Source organism: Lycium barbarum, chromosome 1, assembly GCF_019175385.1.
Source record: "Lycium barbarum isolate Lr01 chromosome 1, ASM1917538v2, whole genome shotgun sequence".
Taxonomy (NCBI): domain Eukaryota; kingdom Viridiplantae; phylum Streptophyta; class Magnoliopsida; order Solanales; family Solanaceae; genus Lycium; species Lycium barbarum.
Window position 1 is genome coordinate 146,949,563 of NC_083337.1, and position 15,000 is coordinate 146,964,562.

Below are 15,000 nucleotides of genomic sequence, written 5' to 3' on the forward strand. Positions count from 1 at the left end.
TTTTAATATGTTCCTACAAATATGAGATTATTTGATTCCCAAAATAAGAATGTTATGTAAGTTACAATGTTTAGCTTCAAGTAGCTAAAGAAAGACAAACAGAAAAATAATTGAAGAAAAAAAGGGACAAGGAAAAAGAGAAAAGGAATACTATAGTACTACAGAATAGTATTACTTAAAGAGGGAAAATGGAAAGAAAAATGGGAAGGAAAAAGAAAAAGATGAACAAAGGTAAGCTAAATGCAAATATGCATATATTAAATATATATTAGTCAAATACATTATTATTTTTAAAAATAAAAAACTCATTATGTCCATTGTTGAGAAAAGGGTGAACTAATTGATTAAGAAACCTTTATCAAGTTTTACATATCAAGATTTGCCTATTTATAGGACTTGTAAGTATGATGCTTGAAGTATTGAAACCACAATATCATCAAAAAAAATTATATTTTAAATTTAATCAAATTTACATAATTAGTTTCTATATACATATATAGAAGATTTATTTTATCTTGACTATTTGCAAAATCTTTTATATCTCAATATTTTTGCAAGAAGGCCATTCCGTGAATATACTATTGTTTATTTTAACCGCGCAAAGCGCGGAAAAATTTACTAGTTTTGAAAGTAAATCCACCCCTGACCACTGTGAAAGTTTAACTTAACTAATTATGGGATGTTATTAAATGTCGATGCATCTGTAAATGATGTAAACACGCATGTTTATGTATACAATATTTTGGTAGTGTATTGTACGCGCATGCCGAATCATATGATACATGATTTTAAAAAATAATGTTGACCTCATTAAAAAATAAAGCTTTGAATAAATAATTATAGTGAAGAACAGACTACAAGTTTATGCAAAGTGATCAACGTGAATCGTTGTATAGTAATTTGAACTTGATATTGTTTGAACTTACAAAGTTATACAATCAAAGTTTAATTATGTGATTCTTTTCGCTTATTTTGATTTTATGAGGTATATAAATATACAATAAAGCATACTTCACCCAATGTTCTCATAGGCCCTCCCATATAAATTATGCAAGATCACAACACAGGCCCTTATAGGACGATTAAGACCAAACCATCTATAGACCTTGGTAGATAGTTTGTTAGACCAACACAATATAGCACATACGACATACAATGCAAATAAAAAATATCATAAGATGCATAATATGTAAACAATCCCGAACTATATATAATGATCATAACACATACAAATCAAGTCACCTAATAGTGCAAAAACTCCCAATATATGCAAAATAGGCATTATCAAAGTCATTATACAAGTTGGACTCAATCTCATATGTCAAGGCCAAGCCTAAGTCAAAGTTAACAAAAAGTTAGCCAAAAAGTCAACTCTTGATCAACGGATCAAAGCACGCGAATCGATACGCCTTGGTTTACCTATTCAGTCCCGAGTCCAAGTAAATATGTAATCAGTTTCGCAATATGAGTCCAATTACCCATTCAATTGCTCAAATTTTCCCTTTTAAAATTTAGGTCTAGATTTACCTAATTTAGTCACTTGAATCTCATATGTCCATGATTAAAATTCAACCAAAATTGAGTACAATCATCAAAATGTTAGGAAATCATTACCTTAACTTATAGCTTGAAATCAATCCATTTGGATCTCAATCCACAAGCTCAAATCCCCAAAAATATATGCCAAAAAAAACATATGATCTCATCATTGTACGTATTTGTATTATTCAAGCTTCTTATGCAATCACATATAGTCCATCGCGATCCTGGTCCTAACCCGTCTCAGACTATCGCAATAGTGAACTTCACCTCGCTATCATGGAGAGTCATGACCTAGGTCAACTCCTTGCTAAGGCCTTGGCAAATCTGGTCTCCTTACTAGCGATGGCAATACACCAGAACTTGGTGTCAAAGTTCAGCAATTGGACTTGAGTTGCAAGTGTCCGATACCAATAAGTAGCAAATCATAATTTTAACCTATATAAAGTTTTAAAAATAAATTGAAACGCAAATACTCAAAACGGAAGTTTGAAAATGAAAGAGGTAACCATTACTCATGTGGCCAGTTTTATTCGGGCATTAAATTAAACTTAGCTTTGACCTTTGAGTGAAGTACAAGAAGGACCACACATATCCTATGTTCCTATTTCACGAGTCACTTGGTACACAATAGGGACAGCCAAATGCTATCAGTTCACGAGCACTGCGTGGTTGACGCGCCATCTTAGCTCGAAGACCACAATAATCCGCTTACAATCTGATTCAAATGGGTTTTCAACTTTCCATGTTTCTATGACCGTCGCTCATTTGTTTTTTAGTGTTTGTTTAATATGTTTCAAAGCATTTGAAATAATTTTATTAGTAACAAAGAGTCAAATTTTCACTTGTACTATTTGAAATTATACAACTTTAACCTTTGTTAAACTTTGATTTAATATTTATTTGGAAATAATCGCATTTTTGCTCTTAACCCCTAAGGGGAGCTTCAATCAAAGAGTAATTTTGAACCATAGTTAAAAGTTGAAGGATAGTTTGGACCTTTTCTCTGGAAGAATTCGAATATGTGGAGTCCACTTATTTTAAGTTGGAGTTCCGTTAATAATAATGGTCTAATACTAAATGATTTGCTAACGGTTTAGTATGAACTAGTCTCTATGAACGTGCGGTTGCACGTTATTCCCAATCAATATGAATCATAATAAAAAATATTAGATAATATTGAAGCAATTTAATTTACGTATACACAACTACTTTGAAAGGATCCTCCGACTATTTCTCGCCAACCCAAAGCCCAACAAACAACATTTTCTCCAATCTCCATCATAAAGTTTATTGAGCTATTACTAAATTATAGATACCATCAATATTTTTTGGACCATGGAAAAATACTTAAAAGGAAGAAGAAGATAGAGTAATATTCGATAAAAAAAATGTATTTCGTCGAATTAAATCTAACATCAGGTTCTTTATCTTAATCTTCTCTCGAATTGCCACAATAGGAATTCAGAAGAAACACCAAATCAGACGTAGAAAAAAAAAAAACACGACACAATTATTACTTCTACCAAAATAATCTACTTTACAATTACTATTTTTCTATTATATAGAAGTGTGAAGATATGGACGACCAAGGGTAGTATTGTTGTATTGTAATTTCACAGCCAACATTAAAGCATTTTCTTTGATTCTTCCATGGGCCCCACTTCCCATTCAATCTCCTATTTGTTTCTTCAATATTTTGTCGTGCTCATTTACATATGTACGATACTACAAATAAAGTCATTTCAAACAACATGTAATAATTATCTGCTAACCACATGTCACTTTTTACACTTTTACTTTTCACTCTTTTCTTTATGCTCACATAATTTCACTTCTTCATTTCGTCTATAAACTCTTTAATACTTCTATAGTCCATGACATGAATATACACTATTTATATTTAGTTGGGTATTTTATATACTCTTTTGGTTTCAATTTATGTGACACTTTTTTTTTAGTTAATTAAAAAAACTGACATCTTTTTATATTTCGTAACAATTTAACTTCAAACGTTCCATTTCATCCTTAATGAAAAGATTTACAACCACATAAATTTTTATAACTTATTCTAGACCACAAATTTCAAAAGTATTTATTTATTTCTTAAAACTCCGTGTCCAGTCAAACACCATTATATAAATTATGAAGGAGGAAGTAGTATATTGTGTCATATTTTCTTAAATATCCAAATAAAGCTTTATCATTTTAATAATTAATTTCACTGGCTTTATTAACTCAATTGAACGTTCATATGTGCCTCTTTTATAAAATATTTTGATTATATTATAATTAAGAAGAAAGTAATCTAACTTATAAATTACACACAATAGTAAAACAAAACATCAAAATCTAATGCAATTGTCACACCCCTTTTTTTTCCACGAAAAATAAATAAATTTAAGTTTATATTTATTAGAAGGGATTTTCCAATTAAAGTGACGTTTTGAAAAGGGATTATCTATTTATTACAGAGTCGGCACTTGGAATTGAGTTTTGGTGTTCCAAGTCACCTTATTGTCCCTAATCAAAAGGAAATGACTCTATTTATAGGTCTGCGAAACAAAAAACCGGGTAAGGAATTCTGTTGACCGGGGAGAAGGTATTAGGCATTCCCCAAGTCCCGTGGTTCTAGCACGGTCGCTTTATCGACTTATAGCTGCCTAAAATTAATTTTTTGGATAAAATGTATTTATTAGCTATGCCTGTGATTTGCTTACTATTGTTTACATTTTACTAAGACACATAGCATTGTTTTAAAAGGCAGTGTCAGGACTCGCCCCGAGGCTCGCCTCGGGGCAGGGCAGTGGCAAAACGCCTTGGGGCTAACGTGCGGGGCTTAGTTCCTATAAGGCTTACGCCCTAAGCGCCCAACCGTACGCCCAAAACACGCCTAACGCCCAGGGCTCGCCTAACAGTTCTTACACAAATTATATTTTAAATTCCTTAATTAAAATCATTCACCCTCATAATTGTTTAACAAAATACTGCTACTTAATAGTTTTTCATCTATAGAAATAGAAGATTGGGTGTAACTCATATAACAAGTTGTAGTATTGGATATTTACTATTTGAGAACGTCGTGAGGGTGAATATCACTAAATTTAAAAAAAAAAAACACATAGCGGAATTGTACATTTTCACTTGTCATTGATCATAAGTCCTATGTATTAGAATTATCATATAATTTTATTTTTTGTTCATGAAGAAGTTATGTTTTAATTGTAATATTGATAAATTTTATTGATTATTTGCTTATAGGGAGATTAAATGAATAGTATGATAGTAATAGTGTTTTAAGAAACTGTGTTTTTTTTCGTGTTTGAAAGTTAAAATGTTAGAATTGTTTTGCATTTCATAATAGCTTTTATTTTATTGTATTGTTTATACTTGTAAAATTATGTTATATATAATTACAAGTTATAAGCGGTGTATAATGGATTGCTTTGATCATTTTTTTGTGAGGATCAAGCGCGCGCGCGCTCACTCACACACACACATATACATACATACATACATACATACATACATACATTTATTTACAGTTTTCTTTTATTTTTTATGTAATTTTACCTATTTAAAAATATTTATTGTAATTATATTATTTTAAGAAATACTAAAAATTAAATACCCATGGGGCTTACGCCCCGTGCCTCGAGGCTTACGCCTCGTCGAGGCGTATGTAAAACGCCCCGCCTTACGCCCCCTCCTTTTAAAACACTGACGCATAGTTGCGACCTCAATCTCGATAAATAGAAAATTTATAGCTAAAGTATTTCTCCGCTAATCAATCAATAAACTAATCGGACCTTAATTATAGGCCTACGAAATCACCTTTACTAGTTTTCGTGTAATTACTGAAACATGGTATCAACTATCAAGTAATAAATTTTGCCAACCTCCGTAGATACCAAAGATATTAAAAAGATTTCATAAAACTAAAGCTTTGAGTAGAATAAAGGGTATGCCCATAAAATATAGATTAAATACATGAAAAAAACTAGATTTTTCCAGATACAAACCACCACAACAAAGCATTTGATGTAAGATCTTCATCTCTTCTAACACTTTAATAATAAAAATAAGACCTCCAGAACAAGCACATTCAGAACAAACAGGGATGAACATATAACATTAACTCTACTTTTAATTATCAGTAGTGAACTAATACCCAACAAATTGAATACTGCAACTTCAATATATATAAAAAAAAATCATTCTTGCAAAACATCTCAAGTAAACAAATAAATCTTTGCATTTAAATATTGTAATGAGAGTAGAATTATAAGTAAACAATGACTAAAACAAACGCACGGAGACCTTAAATACCAAATCAAATTCATGTGTCAAATGAATGATTTAACACAATGGGGAGGGGCGAAAAATATTCACAATGCTATCTAAATCATGATATGGACTAAATAGAATATATATATCACCAACAACAAACAACGTAGAAATTACAGAGATATATGCAAGGAAATGTACCAACGTACAGGAAGTTTCCATATTTTGAGTATCATAATTGAATAACCCAGGAACATGAAACTAAAGGAAGATTAAGGAATAGATATCAATGGAGTGCATTAATAAAGAGGAAACATACCGGCTAAATATGAAAGCAAACACGGCGTTTACCGGGAAAACCCGCCGGTGACTTTGAATGGAACCGACGACCAGAGACCCCAACGTTAAACCTCAAACGGACCAGTCGACATGAAGATGAACATGGATTTCTTCAAGTTATTTTGCTCTCTGTTTTCTTTATATTCTGTGCGTTTTTTTTTTCTTTGCTCTATGTTGGTCTTCTGTGTTTTTTTTTTTTTTTACTCGTTGTTGCTTTTTTTTTGTCTCTGTTGCTTTTTTTTTCTACTCCTTTCTTTTGCTTTTTGTTGTTCCATTCCCTCTTTCCTACGTTGTTTTTCTGTGTTTGTGGTTGTCTATCTATCTGTTTCTGTGCGTGTATATGCATTTATATAGGTGTGTGTATGTGTAGATGGTTGTGTGCATGTGTATTGGTTGCATAAAAAAAGGGATTGAGGGAGTGGGAGTTGGGGAAGGGGTCTGTCTTGGGTAGTTAATTTAGGATGGGAACGTGAGGGTGATGGGGTAGTTTAGGTTGCTGGATTTTTTTTTTATTTTTTTTATTTAGGTTAGTATTTGTCTTTACTTTTTTGGATACTTTCTTTAAAAGATAAAAATGCTAATTAATCACTTTTAGAGTAATGAAAATATAGACTAGTTAAATAGCTAGTCCAAAAAATAAATAAATAAAACGTAACTAAGTAAAATACTAAAATCACTAGCTTATTTATCCAAACTTAAATTAGAAGAAAACACACATTTTTTTTTTTTGCAAATTTCTTTTCTCTTAAAAATAAAAATGAAAACAAAATTTATTCTGAAATGTGACTCTATTTTTAAAGTTTTCAATTTTTAAAGCTAACTAAAATTGACATAAAAATCAAAATATCTAATCTACACCTAAAAGAAATATTTAAAAGCCAAAAGGGTGTAAAAACTTATGTTTGGTCAAAAATTAGGTGTTTACAGCAATAAAAAACGTTTGCGAATAAATTAATTTTGACGGAGGATGAAATTCTTCAACTTTTTTTGACTTATAAAAATGTTCTTGAAGTACTTTCCAGAAGAGCTTAATCAAAAGTACTAACAAATAAGAAAACGTTCAAATGTGTTTCTTTTCATTGTTATTTTCTGTTAATAGGAAATGATGTTATTAAAAAGGTTCAAGTTCAACATTGTAATAATTTCATTCCATTCACAAAAAATATTAGAAAGTTGAAGAAAAACAGTTTTTTTAATTCCCAAATTCTTTCAGAAAATATATACTACATGAAACAATATTTTTCTTAATAAATAGAACTCTTTATCTCAAATCTATGTTTATTTGGGGAAAATATTCCTTAAATCTTTGATAGCCAATAAACACCGAATATATTAGCAGAGATATTATCAAGTTGACTTCAAAGTAGCAAACTTTAATTTCTTAGTAGTCTATGTTTTCCGAAATAGTATTACTTTAATATTAACTAAAAAAGTTATGGAAAGAATATCAATTTGCCTACAAAATTTCTATTATATAGAAGAATCAAGAAGCAGCTTATGTGCAACATGTCTACTTCTTGGCAATTAATTTATTTTTAAGGGTATTTTCTACTTTTAGCATTTAGTGATTTTTTAAAACTTTTTAAATTTAATTGTTATCAAATATAAAAATATATTATTATTTTTAAATAGATTAATGAAATTAAAACAAACAGTGTAAGAAGGATTACATTAATAAGCAAAAAACAATGAATAGTAGGGCCAATTGCATCTAGTTCTTAAACTAGTTCTTAAAAGAAGAACAATCACAAGATTGTACACAATAGTCATGACGTGGGTTAGTATATTAGTTTTTGGATGCTAGTTTTAGAATTGTAGTCAGATAACAATTATTTATTTTATTCAAATCAAAGTGCCAAATATGTGAATTTTTTATATATATTACAATTATATTCAATATTAAACACTCTTTGACAACAAATCAAAAAATCTTTTCAAGCTTAACGCTAGTAAAAATCTATATGAATAGTTAGTAACTTCACTTCAATGTCCGTAATATTAGGTCATTTAGAATTCAATTAGTAATAGAATTCAAATAGTGTTTGCATTACGTTAAATTCCTTTCTACTAAAAATTCTTCATCCTAGTTAATATGTATTTTCAGTTGAGGAGAAAAAATTAATGTAAATAGTTTAGCCCTTTAGGATACGTTAGGTCTGCCTTCATATTCCAAGTAGGATTTATTTGCTTGTGTAGTGGAAAGTTCATAACTAACCTCAAAATCCTAAATTTTACTTAATCCAAAATTAAGTATCGATGGTGATTACAATTTTATCCTAACTTAACTTAAAAATTTAAGGGTATAAAAGTCGTTCAATATTTAAAGAATATTTTGGTCAACCAACATTTATATTCATGTTTTTACAATAACTAGTCTCTATGTTCGTGCAGTCATGCTTTGCACGAATATATCCGATTTTCATTAAATCATCAATTTCATGCAAAACACATGACAAAATATGATTAATCACCTCAGCTTTCACGACAAAAAGATGTAACCTACTCTGCAACAATCAATGAATATTTGGAGGAATCCCACAACATGTATAAAAAAATGATTGTATCTTTAATTTCTTTTAGCAGTTAGATAGTCCTATTTAAAACAAATGATAGGAAAAGATGCAAATTACCTCTAAAAGGACCCGTTAATCAGTCTTGACTTTCTTGTGTAGTATTGATGAGAAAACAGTGATGAAACTCTTACAGTAATATATAGAAGTAGTAGACATTTCATTGCGTTCTTGTTATATTTACTTGTTTATGTCCAAGAAGAACAAGAATTATGTTGTTAGTCTTGTTCTCCAAAACCAATTAGAATTATATCCTAAAAGAATTTTATGTCCAATAATCTAATTATATCCAACTTTAAATTACTTCATGAATGGAATATTTAGCTTTAGGCATAAAGTTGTTCAATATTTGAAAGATATTTGGCTCAACAATCATATATATTTGGACTTTTATGTGATAAATTCGAAGTTAAATGTCTACTAATGAAATTTACGCGTCTATCATCTATGACTGAAGTGCCTGTAAATTGTATTATTTTTATATTAAGCTAAGTACTTGAATACAACAACAAATAAGAAATTCATTTGTTATCTATAAATATTAACGGAAATAACTATTTTATCAAATATTAATGTATTCTAATTTAGTAATATCTATTAATTATTAGTTAATAGAAATCAAAACCTAAATATTGATTAAATCTTCGAGATTATGCTTTTATCCAATATTTACTACACTCGTTGTCTTGAAATAAATATTTTACTTTAGTTTACTATTCTTATTATATCTTTTAGCACCAAGCATATGAGATAATCTAGAACTACTTACCTATTAAAATATAGTCTAATAATTAATTACCTAATCATTTTCTATGTTAGAAGTAAAAATGTACATAGACAAAGCAATGTTTAATAACAAAAGTACTCCTAGACAAAGAAGGCCACCGATTGGATATCTTCTTATTTGAAGCTATAGTACAGACTCTCTAATTAATTAGCTTTGGAACAGAAAATCAGAAGCAGTATTTGTTTTAAACTCAGAAGTAGTATTACTCAATCTTTAACTATGATATTTTTTATTACCAAAATAACCAATAGAAATATGATAGAATTAGATTAAAAGGGTATATAAGTCGTTCAATATTTAAAGGATATTTTGGTCAACCAACTTTTATATTCATGCTTTTATAATAATATAGATAGATAGATTTATAATAACTAGCCTGTATGAACATGTCTCGCATGTTATTCTCTGTCAATCAATAAATGTTAGGTAGTGTTATTTGAAATTATATATTATTTATTTTATGAGTACAAAATACTATTTGATCGCATCCACATAATACTTCTCATTAAGATTTTTTTTTTTTTGTATATATCCTTTATATTTTTACCTACGTGGAAAAATATATTTAGAAAAAAAAGGACAGTCTGGTGCACAAACATCCCGCTTTTAGCAGGTCCGAGAGTATGTTAGGACTAAAATAATCCAACTTAATTGAAAAATAATAGTAACAATTTAGAAGAAATATGCAACCCGACATTCAATAGAGAAGGAAGTACCGGAATCTTTTACTACTTACTCGGGACGTAATTTGGTGTTTTGCATTGATATGCTCGTCTGGCATGTATTTGTGCTCATCCCATAAATAGTACTTAGATTTCCTTTAACTATGATACTTAATAAGACTTCTGATCATACAAATAATATGAATCTTAATGGACATTAACTTCAATAAAAGAATATGAGCCAGGTAGGTATCCAGAATACAATTATCTCTTTTGAAGAAATACTTTAATTATTCAAGAGACGTGATTAGGATTTCAATTGAATTTGAAGTCCTAGTATAATACAAAAGAGATTAATATGACTATATTATCCTATATGAAATCATCTTTTAGATAAAATTTCAACTTAAAAATGTATAAAAGTCGTTCAATATGTGAAGGATATTTTGGTCAACTAACATTTATATTTATGTTTTTAAAATAATATAAATAGACTAGTTTTTATGTACATGCCTCGCACGTAAAAATTCTGTTGAGAAGAGAAAGATGAAAGCCGTCAAAACCTTATCTTACAACCATTGCAATTATAAGAAGAATAATTATGTTCCATTAATCGAAAGGTTCTAGAAGCTTTCTCTCCGGTAGGGCAGATTTACCTTATTGTTACAAAAATAAAAAAATAAATAACTTGCCCCAAAATCTTGCACGAAAAAGATATTTACACACTTAAACGTTACGGGCGTCTCTTACCCTCTTATTCTTGTCTGGAATTAAATTAATACCCCCATCAAAATTCAAAGCACCAATCTTGTCAGGAGCATTGATTTACATTCTCTGCGCTAGGTCAGCTACCTCGTCAGAACCATGTCAATCGGGGTTTTCGCATACGCCCATGTTTCTTCCATATTTAGACCATGCTATAAAACAACACTCCTGCACACTGGATTTTCTAAAGTAACCAATCCAAGGATGGTATATTTGTCAATGATAGTTGATGCATGCCTCCCGTGTAGCCCAAACTCCCCACTATTTCACGTACTTCTCGTACACTCATATCGGCACGTTGAATGATATCTTTTCTTTGTGCTCTTCTTGAACCTTATAAAAATTGGGTCTGATTGCATTATAAGATACCATTTCTTGCTTATTGATACAATATCAATAAATTACCTTAGTGATAGAAAAAATAAACTATTAAATACAATATCAACTAATGTAAATCAAACAATATGTATTCCTCCTGATGAATTATTTAAAGGAAATAAGAACTGACTGTTAAGTGGCAATCTATAATTTTCCACAGATTTCTTTTGTGAGGTTTCTGTTATCCATCATCTTCCACCTTAGCTAAACAATGTTTTTTCGTTTTTATAATTTTCTTGTACCTCAGTCATTCTTTTTTTTTTTTTTTTTTTGTTCTACGATGTTAACTGATCTACACACCTAAAACAAAACTATGTGTTAAAAGTATAATGAAGAAACACACAAGATAATATATTGAAAGTGATAATTAAATACCAAAAAGAATTGAAAGGTTAACCTAGAGTATGAGACGCAAAAACGTCTAAAATCTATAACTGCACAACCGAAAATTGAGTCAAAAAAGGTATAAGGGTCCGACAATACCAGGTTAAAAGCATAAACAGAGACAATCAACAAAAGAAAATTACAATCCTTTTGATTGCTAGAATCCAAGCCTAGTTTGTTTAAGCTTGCACACCATCAAAATCCATGGCACAATAATCGTTTAAGCTTGTATAACACACCTAACCACATAGGAAATTTTTTTAATTTGCATAACACATAGGAGAAATTTTAATTTGCTTCCATGTAGTCATGCCATATTCCATTACTCATCAAGAACCAATCATGAATATTCCTGTATAGAGATCTCAATATGCGTCATCGTCACTAAGGACCATAGAATATTAACCAACCTAAAAAGAAGAATGAATTGATCTTAAACTATAAACTCTAAAACCAGTTCTTGAGAAGAATTTATGCAGGAAATACTCAATGCTTGGCTAAAATTCTTACCTACAATTTGCATTACAAAGATCTGCTTGTTACCGCACATCAGCATAGTAGGCTTACAATGGAAAACAGTAAACCTTATATAAAAATCGGAATACACTTACTATTCAAACTAAGAATCATGTAACCATTAATCACTCCTGCTATAATTTAGAATCCTTTGGAAAAAGGAATCACATAAATAAAATTTTATTTAACTCTGAAATCTTAATATTACGACAAATATTACCAATTCATTATTTAAAAATAAATCAATACCTTTTAGGGAAAAAATTATCCAAAAACTTTGCAGATTTCAATGGCACTTGCTCAACTAAGGGTTTGATAAATGGAAAAAAAATACGTAATTTTGGAAAAGCTTTATCTCATAATACTTGTTTACCCCGAATTTCGATAACAATTGAATTTGTAATTGAGATATAGGATATGTGGGTGAATTTTAATCTATTTTTGGTTAGTCCGAAATATGTATGGATTTGTTTGTTATAATATTTCTTCTACTATTAAGAAGAGCCGGTTGGGCTCACTTTCTCGTCGTCCGTCCCAATTTAATAAAAAATAAATTTGTGGGCCCCATATATATTAAACAACAACTAATATTAAAAAAAATTGTGGGCCCCATAATTCTAATATATATATATATATATATATATATATATATCCGTTCCAATTTAATAAAAAAAAATTATGGGCCCCATATATATTAAACAACAACTAATATTAAAAAAAAATAGTCTAAATTAATAATGTCAAAAAAAAAAGTGCACCCCATATTAAAAAATCAAACAATATTCATGTAATTTCCAAAGTATCAAATTAAGTCAATAATGATGGATTCATTGCCACGTGCGTATTCATAGCAAACACTAATATAATAAAGTTTTAAATACGGAGCACAAACTACAATGTTATATTAATCGTGTTTTGAACATAGTATCCATATTGACAAAATCAAGAAATATATTAAAAAAAAAGTGAATCCCATATTAAAAAAAAACAATGTAAAAAAAAGTGCAAAAAAAAATTGTGGGCCCCATAATTCTAATATATATATATATATATATATATATATATATATATATATATAGTGCAAATTAATAATGTCAAAAAAAAAAGTGCACCCCGTATTAAAAATCAAACAATATTCATGTAATTTCCAAAGTGTCTCATTAAGTCAATAATGATGGATTCATTGCCACGTGCGTATTCGTAGTAACACTAATGTAATAAAGTTTTAAATACGGAGCACAAACTACAATATTATATTAATCATGTTTTGAACATAGTATCCCATATTGACAAAATCAAGCAATATATATATATAAAAAAAGTGAATCCCATATTAAAAAAATAAACAATTTCAAAAAAAAAAAGTGCAGACTTTGTATTCGTAGCAAACACTAATATAATAAAGTTTTAGATACGGAGCACAAATTACAATGTTATATCAATCGTGTTTTGAACATAGTATATATATATATATAAATAGAGCAAACTAATAATATCCAAAAGGGTGGGCCCCATACTAAACAACACCAAGCAATATAAAAAAAAACTATATAAAGCATGGGTTTAGACCCATGCTTCGTCGTCCGTTGTCCCTTAAAAAAAAGGGTGGGCCCCATACTAAATAACACCGAGCAATAAAAAAAAGTGGAACTCACCATCTCCAAACTCATGGGAAAAAAAGTGGACCCTATATTATCAAAATCAAGCAATATCAAAAAAAAAAAAAAAAGTGAACCCCATATTAAAAAAAATATAATGTTAAAAAAAAAAAAGTGTTGGCTTTGTATTCGTAGCAAACACTAATATAATAAAGTTTTAGATACGGAGCACAAACTATAATATTATATTAATCGTGTTTTGAACATAGTATATGTATATATATTATATGCATAAAAATAGTACAAACTAATAATGTCAAAAAAACAAAAAGTGTACCCCATAAAGGGTTGACCTCATACTAAACAACATCAAGCAATATAAATAAATAAAAAAAAAAAGGGAACCCACCATCTCCAAACTCACTGTAAAAAAAAAAAGTGGATCTCATATTAACAAAATCAAGCAATATAAAAAAAAAAGTGAACCCCATATTAAAAATAAATAATGTAAAAAAAAAAGTGCAGACTTTGTATTCGTAGTAAACACTAATATACTAAAGTTTTAGATACGGAGTACAAACTACAATGTTATATTAATCGTGTTTTGAACATAGTATATATATATATATATATATATATATATATATATATATATATATATATATATATATATATATATATATATATATATGCATAAAAATAGTGCAAATTAATAATGTAAAAAAAAAAAGCGCACTCCATATTAAAAAATCAAACAATATTCATGTAATTTTCAAAGTATCTCATTAAGTCAATAATGATGGATTCATTGCTACGTGCGTATCAATCCATTAGTGGGAGCAAATGAAATTATTTTTCTTCAAAAAGTTAAGTAGTCAAACCATACAGTTTTTTTTTTTTTTTTATATTAGCCTGAGATCTAATCTAGATATTAAACTACTGTATTTGCTATTCCGCCATGTCATTTATTTGTTATGTTCACTAAAATAAATATACTTAAAATATTTATATTTTAAAATAAGATAGAATTTAATTACTTTTTTTTATTTTTATTCTTACTCTAATAAATGTGAAAAGAGATTAATGTCGTAAAAAAAATATATCAAATGGAGATCAAATAATGAATAAGGTAAATTAGTCAAATTATAATTCTAATCGACGTTTTCTTAAAAACC